This window comes from Beta vulgaris, chromosome 4 (genome assembly GCF_026745355.1).
Source record: "Beta vulgaris subsp. vulgaris cultivar EL10 chromosome 4, EL10.2, whole genome shotgun sequence".
In the NCBI taxonomy this organism is placed as follows: Eukaryota; Viridiplantae; Streptophyta; class Magnoliopsida; order Caryophyllales; family Amaranthaceae; genus Beta; species Beta vulgaris.
This window is the reverse complement of record NC_079205.1, coordinates 55,174,881-55,193,287: the sequence shown is the minus strand read 5'-3', so window position 1 is coordinate 55,193,287 and position 18,407 is coordinate 55,174,881. Positions and strand designations below refer to the sequence as shown.

The following is an 18,407-nucleotide window of genomic DNA, read 5'->3' as shown; positions in this document are numbered from 1 at the left end:
ACATGCTAAGGAAATACCCCAACATATGCTGGGGGTAAGGATCGAACCCCTGACCTCAAGGGCCAAGGGGGAGCGCTCTACCACTTGAGCTAACTCCCATCCTTATTGATCTCGTATATGGAATATAGGAAGCAATACCATTGGACATAAGGATTCCTTATTCCCTGGTGTCTTCGTGAAACAATATATAATTAGCTAATTGCAAGAATGATTATACGTATATAATTTTTAATCACGTAAGGAGAAAACTTAACAAGTTGGGGAAATAAATTAAAAACTCTAACCATTCGGCCATCTCTTACTCTCTGTAGAATGACCATGTTCTCTTTTTCCTTTTACGGGGTAGTATGGTCAATTGTGAAATTGTTAGTCAAAAGTTAATGGAGAAGTAGTAATAAACTAGTAAAATACTGAATACTTTTCTCCTAAAATAAAGTTTCCCTAATCAAGGAGGAAACACGACGCCACAAAGTTGTAACTTGTACATAAGGGCGTCTGCATCAGCTACATGACATCAGGTATAATCTCATCTAGTGGCAAACATTACGTGATGGACGGTGATGCAATCCATGATGCTTGCCAAACCTTCTATCACCAAACTCACTATTATTTCTTTCATTTTCGTATTAAAATAATTTAAATGGACTCGATTTAAACTTATTGTATATCAAATATTGTATGATATCTTCAGTTTTTATTTGATATAGTAAAATTTCGATATGATATAATTAGTTTTTTATATGTTAATTACCTTTTTAGTAATCAGTTTTTTGATATATAGTTTTCATTTATTATAGTCGGTTTTCATCTGATAGTCGATGTTTTCTAATATAGCTAGATTTTATGGGATATAGTGAGTTAGGCTTCATTATAAATTCGTGAATTCTATCCACCCAATATTTGGACTTTTGTGTTGGAATTTCTCTAATTAGTTATATCATCTTTTTGTGGTAACAAATTTTTCGTTGTGAAAATTACTTGTAATGGGCTTGTGGGTGGGAGTCCTGTGGGAGGGTGGTCAACAGGAATTCTTCTTACCAATTTTTTCTAGAAAATATAAAGATTGTGTTTGGAGAAGCATTTTATAAAGTGTTAATAACATTTTAGGTACTAAAATAATTAGTATTGTTTAGGAAGTACCTAAAATTAAATGACTAAAATTGAAAAGTTAAAATTTATAACTTTAAGAGAAAAAGTTAAATCCATCCTAAAATTTTCATAACTACTAATTTTGCCAAAGTAATTTATCAACTTATGTAACTAATTGCCAAATATTTAAGCAAAATAGCTACCTAATCAGTTTTAGCACTTTATCAGATTTAGCTATTATCTTATCAGTTTTAATTCATTTTCAGCTAGTATTACCAAACAAAATCAAAATAGGAGAATAATAGCAAAAGATTGTGAGGACCATATTACCTTAGAAGGAGATGAGATGCAAAGTTATTCACCAATTTTATCTTATTTTTCTCTCTGTTTTTTCACAATCTTAAGAAAAATTATACTATTGAGATTTCTAGGTAACAGTTTTTACTAATCTGCCCCTTATCATTGCTTCATACCCACTTCTCCATCTTCTCTTGTCCTTAAAGTTTCAACTGAAGATGGGTATTTCCGTCATTTACACTAATTGTTAAAAAAAGAAGATGTTGGCCCAACGAATAAACTTTGCACGTTTAAAAAACCTATCATTGGCCCAAACGAATATTTAGTAATTTTATTTTAATTCTACCTTTTTAACTTGTATTCAATTTTTTAGCAGAATTTTATTGATTTCCTGATAAGAATATTGCACAATCTTCAAAACAACAATAATAATAATAAAATACTAGTCTTTCCTTTCTACCATGATTCATGAACAAAAAGAAAGACCATAACATGGACATAGTCATTATAGCATAATAGTCAACTTAATCAATATTTTCTTCTTTCTTTCTTTTTCCTTTTTTATTTCTTCTATTTCAAAATACTCGCTACACTTTTTATTGTGGGAAGTTTCATATAATTTGCTATACTTTTTTTTTGGGCAATAAACTCTCTCTATCTCTCTCCTCCCACATGAATCTCTTTTCTTTTTACTCTCTACCTCTCTCTTCTTCAAAAATTGCCTAGGAGTCCCCGAATTGAGAAGTGTAGCGAGTAATATAAAACGGAGGAAGTATAAGGTTAGTCATTGTATATTACTTCTACTATTCAATTTCCAAAAAAAAAAAAAGTTTAATTTTTTTTCTATAATATACTTGTATATCTTATATAAGCAAACATTTCTTGGTATTCCACCCAATCAATAAACCCACCTATATCTTCTTCCCCCACACAAGAAAAACTCTTATATCATCATGATGTAGTAAGCCATTAAAAAAACTCATTGAAGATTACCATTTCTTCCCCCATTATTCCTCTTATCTATTACCTCTATACTTGGTTGCTCAAATGAGACTAATAATGGAAGGCGAAACAAAGAAGAGGAAGATAATAAACATGGCCGAAGATGACGAAGAAGATGAAGATATAAAGATAGAGAAGTTCTTTGCACTTATAAGAAGTGCAAAGGACATCCGTGATCAGCTCTTTGATGCAGAGGGATCGAAACATCGAGTTAAAAAGGCGGTCACAACAGAGAAGAAGAAATCAGAGATTGCTGTTAAAACTGTTAAGAATGATAACAGTTTTACAGAAGTTGCTGTTAAACAGGTTGTGGCTGCTGATTCTACTGCTGCTGGTGCTAATGCAAAGATTAGCAGATCATCACCAGAAGAAAACAGTAATAAGACAGCAACAGATTATAACAGTATTAATAACAATAGTAATTATAAAGGGGGTAGAATTTTCTTGGATCTTAATCTTTCCCTGTAATAATGATGTAGTATAGTAGTACTATTTATTTCTATCTATATTTGGTATGTAAGTTCTAATAATGGTAATTATTTTCTTTGTTTTATTACATTTTTGTTACAAGTACTGTAGTTTATACTTTATAGGCTAGTAGAATAGCCCATCTCCATGTAAATCTGGAAGAGTGAGGCTGTGATTTCATTTCAGATCTGACTGAAAATCAATGCTTAACTTATGATTAGCATTTAAGTATCTGTTAATTACTTGATTATGACTATCAAGGTTATCTGTAGGCTATTAAGCTCAATTTGTTATAGCCACATGTTTATTATGGTGAATTTTTTTGAAGCTTTTATAATCTATTGTCTGATTTTATACTCATGGAAAAATGAGATTTAGTAATGTAATGATCTTATCTTATCTAAGAAATTGCCTTAAAAAAATCAAGGAAAGATGAAAGAGATGATGATATGATTTTACAATTTGTCTGATATCTTCACCAGAGAAAAAGGAAACATATTGCAGTTTGATTACAGACATGGCACTAATATTCTTATACAGGCTCAGATAGATGTCATTTTAGCCATTAATAGACACAAGTTACTAACTCCATTTGAGAACCACATACCAACCACCTAACTCAAAGACCAAAGTTCAGAGCAATGAATTATTACAAGAGGCAAAGGCTAGATACTTTTTTGAGTATGCTAAAACATCAAACCCCCGTTTGTTACAAAAAGAAAGGGTAAAGAGAGTGGGACGGGACCTACACGAGTTTATTTGAACGTAAAAAGTGTAACTTTCTAAAGAGTCGTTTAGTTGAAGTACTTGGAATGGATTTAGGTGTAGGTGTGAATTTACAACCTATTATTTATTTTTTCACATGTTGGTTTCATTCAAAAGTATGGATTTAGAATCCGTTTGTAAAGGGGAGGTATGGGGATAACATTTTTCTTACTAGGGTGGTGGGTATGAGATTCCATGAGTCGAGGAGGACAAGAAACCTATGGATATGAGGTTCGATATCCAATTTACTTTAATCGAACAATTTTTGATATCATGAATGGTATCACATTCATTCCATTCCAAAACCTTCAACCAAACACCCCATAAGAATTTCACATGTCAATGAAGCTCTATGTAAAAACTCCATGGAAAAGTTTCACTCACTTGAGGAAAACTATTCATGTCATCAGCTAACCAAGTTTAGAGTTTTTCACCTTTTGAGAACTTAAAGTTCCTACGCCTTTTGATGTTAAGCAAACAAGTACAAGATAATATTAGAACAATCGTGGCCACAGCTCATTTTAACAAAATTAGAAAAAAAGATAGTTGGACACGGTTCTGCAATGGGGAAAGGTGTACAATCAGTCAGAGAAATTACACCAGTCTGCTTGACCCTAATACTATCCATCCAGGATGGGGAAAGAAATAAGATCTACTCAGCCTTGCCCATGAGGGTACCAACGAGGCTCTTTTAAGTTGATCAGCATTGATCCGACCATCGGCTTTTTTTGGTGCAAATGAGCGATTAAACACAGAAACGTAGACGGAATTCGATCCCAAGTCTTGGATACCACCCCTACAAGAGTTTACCAACTAAGCTGAATGACATCCACGCAAAGACCATATGCTATTTCATAGATGTAAATGATTTAATCAACTATTTCAGTTATCCATTGTAAATCCAATATTCAGAATATTATCCCAAAAGATGTTAAAGCCTTAATGCTAAAAGATGGGAATGGCGGTTGAACCAAGAATTGATTACATACAAGGCGTCTAAGATGTTCTTCGTCTATTCATTTCTATTCAACGTTAAACGCTCCAGCAAACCAGTTTTTTTTTTTTACCCTTTTTAACTTATGCCATCTAAGTCATCTTTGGTATCCTTGACCTCTTTTAAAGTCCTCATAGTCTTAATAGTCTACTTTTCTTTTTTACCTCTGCATCTGTCATCATTTTCTTGACCTTAATATTCTGAACAGTAGTTAAAATGGCTTTGGAAGAAGGGGTGATTTTCCTAACTGTATTCACAAATCACAATATTAAAGGTGAAGCTTAAACCATTATGAAGAGCAAGAATAATACCTTCAATAATCTACTAATTTGTTTTTTCAACAGAGATCCTATACTATTCAACGTTTTCGGTCCATGTAAGTTCGTAGAAACTCATGCAGACAAGTAGAATCCACAAATATGTATACAGACAATACAGTAACAGGTGCATGACGTGCAACACATGAGGTATGCATGATATAATAATATTCATTGAATAGTCATGCAATCATGTAGTAGACACAAATTATGTATCACGAGTTATAACTTATAATAAATACACTTGTACATGGATTAGAGATTCATTGAAAAGTCAAATGCACAAGCAGAAGCAACAAACGAGTACAGTCATGCATGCATCAACTTCATTATATCGTACGCCTTTGAGATAGGAACTAGAAAGAAGAGAAAGCCTCTGAAATCCTGGCTGCTTAGGTTAATTGGATTGGATATCTTCGCCATGAGAATCATTAATCTTAAGACCAATTCGCGATGCTGTCAAAAAGTGGAAACTTTTAAGTGTATTCACGTCTGATAGTCAAAAAATATTGGGACTGATGGGGTAAAAAGTAATGGAGGGATGGAAAATCATGGGTATTTGAGTGAGACATAACAAGAGATCAGACCAAGTCCAACGTTTTCTTCTTGGAGATATTGGACATCTCTGTTCTTAGTCAAGCTTTTAGGATTCTCTTAGAATAATGTTGATGTACAAAAATAATGGAGTAGATAGAATTCCGAGGAATCAATGGTGGGGGAGTTCAGGTAGGCCATGGCCTCCTATATGGCTATATGTCTTTTGGAAATCTATTGAAACATTGAAGGTAAAAGCACTTGCTAGTTGCTAATTTGCTATATCATAGTTCAGGGCAACCCCGTTTCTGTTCGAAACTCGCAATATTACACTAATGGTTTCAATTTTTACCCTCTTTTGTCCCATGACATAGCCCATCTTGAGGAGTTATTTTACTTTCTAGACGATATACTATACAGACTTGACACCTCGTTAAAAAAAATTTGGCCACTGTGTAGAACTGGTCCTAAAGGAGCATATTGCACTATTGTATAGAAAAAGCAGTCCTTATAATAGACAATCAAAATCATCAAAGTATCAGACAGAAAAAGGTCCCAACAAACAAGTGGCAATACAGACAGCTCCTTGTGAACCAGTGACAATGAGAGAATACCAGATACTGAAGAATTTTCCCATATGCATCTATAGGGATCATTTGGACTATCATTCATAAAGAAATTCGGGGTTACACTTAAAGGAAAGCGAAGTTTACCTGGAACAAATACCATGCATTCCATTGCCGGAAGTTAGAGGTTTGTGGAAAAATGATCCTTATGCACGTTGAAATCGATAACGAACTGAGCTCCATAGCGGCAGTGCATCACAGTAGAAGATCTATTTGTGATTGCTGATCACAACCGCAAGTAGTGTAAGTATGCTCTCTACTAATTAAGAACTTTTACCAGTATATGGTGCAACTCATATTAAATCTGATCATGACCACCACACATTTTTTTAAGTAAACATACAAGATAAATATATTCCCTGTCTTCCTCTAGGATGTCAAGGTGATGCCATATCAACGTCACACGTACAACGCAAGCCTCAACCAAGTAGCACAACTTGTGGATCAGACAAAACTTTTATGAATGTAAAGGAAATAATGCCTCCAAGAACTACAAATTTTCTCCATACCTCAAACGAAAACCTTTTAAAAGGTAAACTCATATGAATAAAACAGACAGATAGACATCAAAAGAGCACGCCATTCAGTCCTCAGAAAGTAATCATAAGTCACAAAAAGTCGTTACAAGAACACTCCCCCTGTCTTTAGAATGATAAAATGCATGACAGCATAAGCATCTCTTGATATGATCTCTAAACCAGTAATTTTCGATATTAGTTTCTAACAAATTGACCATATACTTGTGGGTTTTCCATCACTCCAATGGGCAGTCCTTGGGGCCACCTTAAGAAGCCAGATTCTGACCAGAATACCTAACCCCTTATCTTTCTCATCCGAGTCATGCAGGCAAAATCTATCATTGGGTTGTTACATAATGTCACTTATCCTTGCACTTCTACATCTTTCTTAGTATCAATGCATAACTAGGATGGGCTTCATTAACTTCACCAGTAAAGATGTGCACTTCTTTGTCAACCTCCATCCAGCTAGAACCTAGTTCTCTAGCCTTAGTTTTCATTTCGACCTCAGCATCATTATCTACCTTTTGATGTGTCAATGTTAGAGATCAAAACGTAATGCTTAGAAGTTAGAACCTTCTCTTTCGAGGTCCACTAGGAATAGTTTCTTTGCAGTCACACCAGCTAGAGTGGCATCTCATGTGGACATAGGGAGCACAAGATGATGCATTAATGATGACAGCATCTGCCTAAACTGACATTAGTGACATGACATTATGTATCAAATCCATGATTCATCGAAAATGCCAGCTCGACTATGCAAGCACAGTGCTCTACTCCAGGCTCTATCTGATATTGTGATGCCTTTTGTAGAACAGTCACATGATCAAGAATTAAGACAGGTGAATTGCTGAAGCTGAAACCATTTTCTGGAAGTGATACATAGCAAACCCATATTGGTGCAAACAGCCTCTGATGATATAATTCCAACTAGCAATTTCCTACAAAGAAAATCTTTCAAATGATAATATTCACTCAAAAAAATCACCACATTTAGAGCATGTTTGGGTTTTTGGGCTCCAAAAAACGGAATCAATTACCGATTTCCATAATTTTTGTGTGGTTCAACCCCTCATCAATCATTACTTGGTGGTAATGGACTCCCCCAATTTGTTACCTTTCCCTCTCGGCTCCCCCTCAAGTAACAAAATGCATTATTTGGTGGTAATGCTAACCATTTCTGTTACCATTCCTCTTCTCTATTTGTTTCTATTCCATACCTTGAACCAAACAACCCCATATACTGTCAACTAATACTGTTTGTTCATGTATCCATCTGCCAAGACATAGGCTGTCCAGTGTCCACACTCCTTGAGAGAACGCTAATCGAAACAGGGTAGTCTGGCTGATTAAACCTCCAGGTCCAGGATACCTATGCTAATTAAACCTCCACTTCAAAGATTATTCTTGCATTTGTCCACACTGATCACAACAATACAACATCCATCTTCTAGTTCTGTACATAACCATTTACCAAAACCACATTCCATTATTATCCTAAATTCCTAATTTTCACATACCCAGAAACCAGATTATTCACAGAAATTCCAACATCTCTCTTAGGCATTACGTCGAACAGATGGCGTGCTTGTCCATGATTATGGGAACATCGTAATAAAAAGTAGTAACGACCCTAAAAAAAAATTCGCCAAGAAGTGCACGCCTTCAATTATATGTATACTAGTCTTACATGCATGCAATGCGTGCGATAACGTGTGAAAAAAAATGAAGTAGAAAATAAAATTAATTAGGTAGAATAATTGTCTTTACATTTTATTTTCTCAAAAAACTGATATTTAAATGTCCTACCCCCCTCCTTCATTCAGATGAAACAGTTAGTTATCCTCTATCTTCCTTTTTTCCCTTTTTCTATTTTTTGGTGTCCCCCATGTGTTGCCTTATAGAATAGAGATGCATAATGCATTTGGTAAATACTTCCTTCGAATCTTAACACTTGCATCGCGATGATGTTTCAACATTTATTTATTTTTGGTAATATATTATCATTTATCACGATTCACGGGTCTCCATCCCAAAGGCCCCAAATCTTTTGTTACGACTTAGACGATGTTTAGTTCACTTGAAATTTTCTGATTGAACTTATCTTATCTGAATTTATTTTTTCTGAACTGATCTGATCTGATCTGATTTGATCTGAACTGATCTGATCTGATTACAAGATCTTATCGTTTAGATTTTTCTCAATATATAAGAAAAAATATAGTCATGTGGGTCTTGTTTGATTCATCTCAATGAGTACTTTATTAATATTCAATTATTATAATTTTTACTAATATGTAATGAAAGATATTAAATAGTATAATAATTTTTAAATATAAGCATGATCTGATCTGAACTTATTTTTTCTGATCTGATCTGATCTGATTAGATCTGAAATAAGCAAAAATAAGGTGAACTGAACATAGCCTTGACCCATTGGGTCCCTGATATTGACTCCACGTTTGCTAATTGTTACTGCCTTTGTTTTAAAATATAAGGTACCTATCATGTTCGAAGTCGAACTTTAATGTGAATTACTCTCCATCTATATTTAAAAATAATATTATTATAATATTTTTCAAGACGAATTCAATGGTATAAATTTTATAATTTTTGTTTATCATATTATAATAGATATTTGTGATCAAAGCAAATTTTTGTAAAGCATCAATGTCTTAGTTTACCTGTTTCTTTTTGCGAATAGTTTTAGGAGAAACAATATTATGAAGTTGAAATGGATAAACTAATAAAAGATATTCCTAAAAGAAATTCATATAAACTAATAAAGATCGAAGGTAGTATTTTGATATAGAGGTAGTAGTTTGTTACATCGTGGACTGTGTCGTTTCCTTTGCCAACATCAACCTATTCGAATGAGGACGTGGCCTAGCACCCGTCAGCTATACAGATGGATGGAGACTGAAGAGCCCTGCCCCGAGTCTGAATTTTTGCAGCAATGATCCACGTTTGTCTTAACAAATTGGTTATTTACTTATTTCTATTTTTTTTTTTTTTTTTTGAGGGGAAACCCACAAGAACTCTAATTTAATAAATCAATAGAAGTAAGATGAACAATGTTTTCAGGAGCATCATGCACCCAACAACGGTGACCAATATCCCAAAGTTGAAAATAGGCGAGCACATGTGCTACCATATTTCCCGACCTCTTAACAAAAGACCAAACTACAGAATCTAATCGTGAACTCAAAGATAAAATATCCTCAATTACTAAATGGAAATCACTTGCCCCTACTACGGGGATTTTCAGAGCTTGGGTCACCTGGAGACAATCACTTTCAATAACTACCTTGGGATGTCGTCCTCGGATCGCGCATTTAACGCCTGCAAGGGCTGCCTTGGCCTCGGCAATCCTGGTCTCCCATACCGCAGAACTTTGAACAGCCTCGCAGCCGAGAAGCGAGCCTTTTGGAGTCCCTGCAAACAACACCAAGACTTGTCCCTAGCTCCCCCACCTGACCCGCATCTACATTAATCTTTACCCACGCCTCCTCCGGAACCTTCCATTTCACCTGGTGATCGATAACCCCCACCTCACGCTGACCCATACGTCCTTCCACCATCTCCTTCATCTCCTTGCAGACCTTCACAACATACGCCCAAATAGACGATGCGCTTCGAAATTCGGCTTCCATCGCGGCTTTGCAGCGCTCACTCCATATAGCCCAGCAAAGCGTGAGGAATAAGCTCACCTGCTCCTCACCCAATTTCTTATAACTTTCAGCCCACCAATTAACAATTTTATCGCAGCCGTCAGGGAGGCAAGGATCAAGTTGACTTACCTCCCATACACTCTGCGCCAAGCCACACGCAAAGAGAGCATGAAACGCCGTCTCCTCCCTCGCCCCACAAATGCCACATCTAGTATCCAAGCTACACATTGTTCGTTTCAACCCAAGCTTGGTTGGAAGGGCATCAAGGCATGCCTTCCATGCAAAAAAATTTACCCGGGGGAGCACCGATGCGCTCCAGTTCATGCTCCATAATTCCTTCGAATAAACCGAAGGCCCCTCACTCAGTTGTCATACATCATTACTCAAGGCTCTATAAGCCGATCTAACAGAGTAACAACCATCCTTCTCTAAATCCCAACATAAAGTATCCCTCAGAAGCATATGACTAATGGGAATACTTAGAACTCTATCAGCTTCAAACGGAAGGAAAAGATCAGAGACCAAATCAGCTTTCCAAGTCTTCGAAATTGGGTCAATTAAAGCCTCTACCTCCACATCCACATTTGCGTTACCTCTCGGAAATTAATTCTGCGAGTTTTAGTACCGGGAATCCAAGCATCCTTCCATACTCGAATAGACTCCCCATCACCAACACGCCATCACATTCCTCTCCTTAGTACCCATTTCACCTCCCATATGCCACGCCATGTATAACTCGGATTGTGACCAATATCAGACTCCATAAAAGTCGAATTGGGGAGGTACCGATCTCGTAAGATTTGCTCAACCAAACTGCCACACTGTGTCGTCAATCTCCAAGCTTGTTTGCCTAGCAGAGCCCAGTTAAATAACTTCATGTATCTAAAACCCAAACCCCCTTCTGCATTAGGTCTACAGAGCTTCTTCCATGCCACCCAATGAATCTTTCTCTCACCCCTCTTTTGGCCCCACCAGAATTGCGCAATAAGGGATCGAATTTCGTCACAAAAAGAAGATGGGAACTTAAAAACACTCATAGCGTAGGTAGGGAAAGATTGGGTTATCATGACCTCCCTACCAGCTTCAGATAGCACCATCCCTTTCCAACCCTGCAACTTTTTCCAAATTTTCTGATTTACTCCTCGAGTAATCACCTTCTTCGATCTCCCTACCACCGTCGGAAGTCCCAAGTATCTATCATGGATATCAACTTCTCGAACCCTAAGGCAAGTCGCAATCGCATTTCGTCGGTCCTGTGTCACTCCTTTACTAAAAGAAATATTCGTTTTGTCAAAATTCACCTTCTACCCCGATGATAATTCATAAATGTTAAGAGCTTGATGTATTGCCTCCGAATCCCGAATTGAAGCTCTGGAGAAGATAATGCAATCATCTGCAAATAAAAGATGGTTAACAGAGGAGTCGTAGCAGCCACCTTGATACCCTTCAGAGCATTTCGTTCCTCCGCTTTCCTAAGCAAATGAGAAAAGATCTATGCACAAAGAATAAACATATATGGTGATAAAAGATCACCCTGCCGTATACCTCTATTAGGAGAAAAATCATTAGACGGCTTCCTATTCACAAGCACGGAGAAAGTCACTGAACGAACACAATCCATCACCCTGCATTTCCAGCCAGTATCAAAACCAAACCTCGCTAGTACCGCATCCAGGAAATCCCACTCAATCCGATCGTAGGCCTTGGACATATCAAGCTTCATCGCCATACAACCCTCCACACTTTTGAGATTTTTCATATGATGAAACAACTCAAAAGCCACTAAAATATTATCTGTAATTAAGCGCCCAGCGGTGAAAGATCTCTAATTAGCAGACAGAATCTTGTCCAGAAAAATCTTCAAACGATTAGCAGGCACTTTAGAAACAAGTTTATAAAGAGAGATCGGTCGAAACTGGGACATATTATTTGCATTGCTCTTGTTCGGGATAAGAGTGATAAAGGTGCGATTAATAAAGCTTGGAATGTCCCCACCATTAAGAATCCCTAACACCATCTAAGACACTGAATAACCAACAATATGCTTGTAAGTCTGAAAAAACATAGGGCACAAACCATCATGGAGACTTAATCGGGTGCATTTGGCTAAGCGCCACTCGAATTTCTTCCTCAGTATAATCTTTCTTCAAAACATCATTCATATCACTCGTAACCCGAGGCTCGAAGTCTACCAACGCTTGATCAATCAGAGAGGGATTAGAAGAAGTGAACATGTTTCGAAAGTAATTCATGGCAATTCACCCTACCTATCGATCCCCCACATGCTCATTGCCCTCGTCATCCTTCAACTTTCGGACAGTATTCCTCCGCTTACCCCCCGAAGCTCTTTGATGGAAGAATTTCGAATTTTGATCACCCTCAACTAGCCATATGTCTTCTTTCAAAGCTACATTTGAGTGAGCATGGTAGATTTAGTCCATCTCTTTTAAACCGAATTAATGAAAATTGAATTTAGTTTAATTTAGATAAACTCAATTCAGCTTGTTTTTTTTTACCAATTGGGGTTGGCATAAGTGGTTAAGGGCCTCTCGCTCCTTACCCAAAATTTCGAGTTCAAACTTTGAATATGGAAAAAAAATCCCAGTTGAGAGACATGCTTCCCTTTGAGGTACTCATGCAAACTCCCGCAGGAAATTAGTCCACTCGTCGAAGGCAGTGGGAAACTCCTCGTATTATGACCAAAAAAGTTCATCTTGTGTTTTCTCACAGTTTTAATTCATTTGAGAAAAATTAAGTTTACTTCAATTTAATATAAAAGAACAATTCCTTATAAGCTTTTTTTGTTTATTTGAGAGATAAACTAAGCAAATCATTATAATTGAATGCTATGAGGTTATTTTCTTTTGTATAAAATGTACGATAAGTTACTCAATTGATGTTATCTAGCTTATTAGTAAAGTTTTATAAGGTAGTATCCAAGACCCGGGATTAAACCTCGTCTACAACAATGAGCTTAATCGCTCGTTTACACAGAAAAAATAGCTATACAAATCAGACTTTCTCTATCCTTTATTAATTACTATATGATCCTTGGCCCACATATTAAAACAATGAAAAAAAAGTAAAGATAAATGGTTCTTATGTGAAATAATAGATATGCAAAAGAGAAAAATAACTTTAAATAAGTATAAAGTTATTGACGGTAAATTTTCATAAAACAGAAATATAGTGATTAATAAAGCAAGAATGAGATAAAACAGCAGAGTTGCGCTCAGAGGTGGCAATCAGATAAGATAGCTTACGTGCTACTCGAGACCGACTCAATAAAAAATAATCTATTAGGGTGAGCTCAAATCAAACTCGAGCTCGACTCGATATGTTGCAAATTGAGTTAAGTTGACTCGAAAGCTAATGAGAAACTCGAAAACACAACTATCAATTACTACAAATTGTAAAATATTTAAATTCGATAAAGTTTGTACCCAAGGGGAATTAATCATATGAGACAAATTGCGAAGTAGTCGAGATCAACCCGATTAAAATTCAACTCAAGGGAACTCGTCTTGGACAATAATATTCGACTTGAGTGAGCTCGACTCAACTCGAGAATTTAACAAGTCAAGGCGAACTAACCTAAACTCGAACTTGACCCGCATCATTAGCACCTCATTATTACCCTTAGTTGTGTCTTATGTTCACTAAGGCCCTGTTTGGCACTGCGTTTTAGGTAGCGCGTAGAGTTCAGACAAGTCAAAAAGCTGCTTAAGGAAAATTAAAAGTGTTTGACAAGGTAGGGATTATGGCAGCGGATAAAGATTAGGGTAAGTTATAGGTAGCTTTTGTGAAACATTACAATAGGTAACGTTTGAAGCACATAAGCTAGCGTTTGCTGCTATTGCATTCATTATGCTTTTGATCAACCCTTTTTTTATATCAATAAAACTTTAATAGTATTGTGTAAAATGCTTTTAGTTGTCCTACAGTTTTTGTTGATCTTTTTCTTTTACAAAAAAGGCTAGCTAAAGTTTCATAATATTTTATGACCTAAATTCCACAAGTATCTAAGTTAATCTAGCTATTATAAACAAGATATATGCCTCTTTTTCTATGATTATTAGTATTATTAAAACGTTTAGTTTACATATATATATTTTACAAAAATTGATTTATGTTTTTTTTTTGATAGAGAATATATAAGCGTACAAAATAAGTATATTATTATAAAATATACATAGAATACTATATATACTCTTTTTTATAGGAGTGTATGTGGTTCAAATATGACACCATGCATATATTCAACTCTATACATATATTTTTCCTGATTTTTTTAGTTGTTTTATTTGTCCTCAACATGGTTATTAACGCACAATTTATACCTTTAATATCTCTAATTATACATAAGTAAAAATTATAAAAAGTTGATATTTGGAAAGTATATATATTGAGACGAATCCAACAAGATCCTACTTGACTATGTTTTTTTATGAAAAGTAACCAAAGACGGTCAAACTACATAAGATGAATAGTGTAAAAAGTCAATATTTAACAACTAAAATAACAGTGGAAGTATATATGTTTTTATAAATGATGACCATTTTGCAAGGGTGAAGGACTATCTTAAACTTGTACGTTTGTTTGAGTAGTAAACGTTGTATACTCCTTATATGTAAGTTTCATTGAAAATTAATCATTGAATTTAATTATTAAACTAATTAATCAATTTTTTATGTTTAATTCTATAAGTAAATGTACGTCCTTTTTTTTTTTGCAATTCTGACAGCTACTTTTGCTAAACACCTATATTTTAAACAACTACTTTGAACGCTAATCGCTGACAGCTACTGGTTGACTACAAATAGCTACCACAACAGCTAAACGCTACTGCAACAGCTAACAGCTACTGCAATCGCTAATTTTGCCAAACATGATCTATGTGTTCCATTATGAAAAGTACACGTTCTTCATAACAAATTACTTTGAAAAAATCTTTTCTATTAAGTTTCTTCATCTAAATAATATCCTCATACATTCTCAAACATGTGTTACAGAGCGCATGATACAAAAAAAATATGATAGGATATGTATCACAATCTAATAAGCCCGGATGTATAATGAATGAATTATGATTCATCATCATCTATTACTAACGTAATACTAAAACAATAAATTAAGCATGCCCATTGTCAAATCCATCCTTAAAACAAATCACATACATATTCTAAACAATAACCATATGGGTTCGAAATGCAATCACAACCCTCTCTATCATTACCCTTGGTTTGTATGTCATTTAAAAATGATATTTCCGCATTTGTTTCAAATTCTCACCTCCACGTTAAAGAAATGAAGTAGTTAAATCGACCCTCTACTTGATCGTATTTTGGGAGGACATGTGACTGTTAACTGAAAAAACACTTATAAATTAATTATTTAAAAAATAAATGTTTAAAAAATAAATGTTTAAAAAATAAATGTTATTTGATACTCTAGTGGTTATGAAAAAATATAAAATGTACTTTTTGATAGTGGTTTCCGAAACAATTAATTTACCCAAAGCATGCACCCAAAACACTGAATAGCAAAAGAAAAAACTTAAAACTTGTTTTGAACATAAGGCATGAACGGTCGGATTCTACATGAATCAGTGTAATGGCGGTTGAACTTGTTCATCATTGCTAGTAGCGGAAACAAAGGCGGCTGCGGCGGAATTTGGCTTCGTGCTCGACAATCTTGGCAAGAACATCTTGAAGTTGGCCCTCGTAGTGGGCAATCTTCACCGCCAACAACTCAATGAAATGTGGACAACCACCAACAGGATCTTGAGCACGGGCATTAGCAGAGTAGATAAGAGAGGTCATGGCGTTTGACGAGCTTCCGGAGGGACAATTTCTAAAATTTTACGATATTGTTAACGAAGAAAAGCTTGAGCACAATAAAAAGTTTTTTGGGATGTTGTCGGGAGAGTGCAAAAATGCAGGCTGTGAGGCATTTTCATCTTTGGGATCTGCATGCTATGCACGCGACTCTTTCCGTTGTAGAAGTAATGGTTGATTTTAGATTGTAATTATTCATAATTTTATAAAATCAGCGGAAGAGGGGGTTAGAGAGATATTAGCAGCAAACAGGGGCGACGCTACATGAGCACGTGCGACACAGACTCATTGCATAATGACATTTCTTATATTTGGTGTATGACTCATATATCATATATGCATAGTATTGTTATAGAAGTATGATGATATGAAATCGAATATTAAATTGATCGAAATATCATTTCTAATTATCTAATTAATCATGGTTTTAATTTCCTTAAATTACTCCTAACTTAAATAACTAAGCAATAATTTTAATACACTCCTAAAGAAAACTAAAGGTTGAGAATATATATTGATGAAAAGTTAAAACTATGAGCTTGCTTGTTAACTATCATATATAATATTAAAGCAAGAAAAAATTGTCCTACGTGGCAAGACCTCAACCTTCCTCTGTTCTCCTTCACCCTCAACTTTTCGACCTAATGCTTGCTTATGCCACGTGGCATTGCTAAAAATAATATCAACTACAATAACTAAAGGAATCGATCAACCAATTATCAATTAAGGAAACAAATCAAATATTATCTTTTTTTTTTAAAACGAAAATCATATATTATCTTAGCGGTCATTCTTATTATTTTCACAAAAACCAGTTATGGAATTATTTTCAAGCTAAATACCAATTTAGATGAGAGAGAAAATATACAATGAAAAAGATGAATTGATATAACAACTTTAAGTTTTTCACTAATACAAGATACTCAAAAAGTCAAAATATGAAATTCCAAATATAAAACAAATATTAGCTAAGTACAAGCCAATGGGTGCGTTGGTATAACAACTTTAAGTTTTTCATCACACCTATCAAACTTATATAATATAATTAATTTAAAAATTACCTAATTTCAAGCCAATGGGTACATTGGTCTAATAAGTTTTTTTTTTTTTAATATTATTCACTTTTGGTAATGAATACCACACCATTATCATGAGATGCTAGCCCCTTCAAGAAAATATGCAAATGTGATAATAATAGTAATGCAAGTTTATTTTATTACCAAACAAGAAATAAAAAGATGATTTTGTTGAAAAAAATATCACACCATGATTATGACTAGAGATTACATATAACAAAAACAATAACAACTCAAATATTCAATTTTTAGTCCCAAAGTGGTTTAGGTAAGCTAATATGATAATCATAAAAAAACATATCCATGACCAATACATACTAAAAGTATTTTTTAAAAAAACAAAGTTAAAGTGAGAGAGGTAAAATAAGATTCATCTATATATATGTTCAAGAAATTGAATTAGGTAAAAAAAAATGAAAACCAATATATAAGCATCTGTCTACTTTAACTAATTTTGACATAACTATATAATATAAGTTTGGAAAATTTAGATAAGATTAAACAAATTATAATAATTATAATGTTTTTCAGACAACTTAAGGGAGAATTAAGAAAAGTCAGACAAGATAAGTTGTTTAAAGATAAAAATGGATATTCTTCTCACTACTAAAAATTAAGGTCAAGAGTACATCAAAACATTAATCTATGGCAATTCTCTCTCCAATTTATTGGATATATATTAATATATTATTCTATTATTGCGACTAAGAAGGTTGACAACCTTAGGCTTAGGGACTAGGGTCACTCAAATATTTTCCCACATTCTTACATTCAAATGAATCAAACGATATAAGTACATACACTTATGAACTTACGCTTGATACTAATATCATTTTTAAAGAAAATTCACACACTTGAATTTGGCCCATTCTATAAAAATTATAAAATAAAAGAGTAGGAGAGAGAGTGAAAACATGACACATGTGCTTAAATTATAAAATAAAGCTTTCTTTAATTTTTATAATAGTTTGCGAATTATTTTGCAACTTTTATGAAATATCCCAAAAAGAAATATGTTACGTGTATTAAGAAACTAAGAATAGTAATTATTTTTCTTAATATAATCCAATATTCTTTAACTAATTATTCTTGCAAAAAAAAACTAATATAACTGTTCATAAATTTAACATCCTAAACTCAAATATATATAAAGTATGAGTGAATCATGAAGTAGTTGACATTATAGGATATCAATAATTATTTCTTATATGCA

General features: G+C 34.4%; 1 long non-coding RNA gene across 1 annotated transcript; it reads left to right on the top strand.

Moving 5' to 3' along the window:
- Window positions 1–6,205: 6,205 nt before the first annotated feature.
- LOC125496298 (uncharacterized) lies at window positions 6,206–16,532 on the top strand. The gene is made up of 3 exons (XR_007272976.2): window positions 6,206–6,335; window positions 6,466–6,624; window positions 15,891–16,532. It is a non-coding gene; the product is annotated as an uncharacterized LOC125496298 (long non-coding RNA).
- The last annotated feature ends 1,875 nt before the right edge of the window (window positions 16,533–18,407 follow it).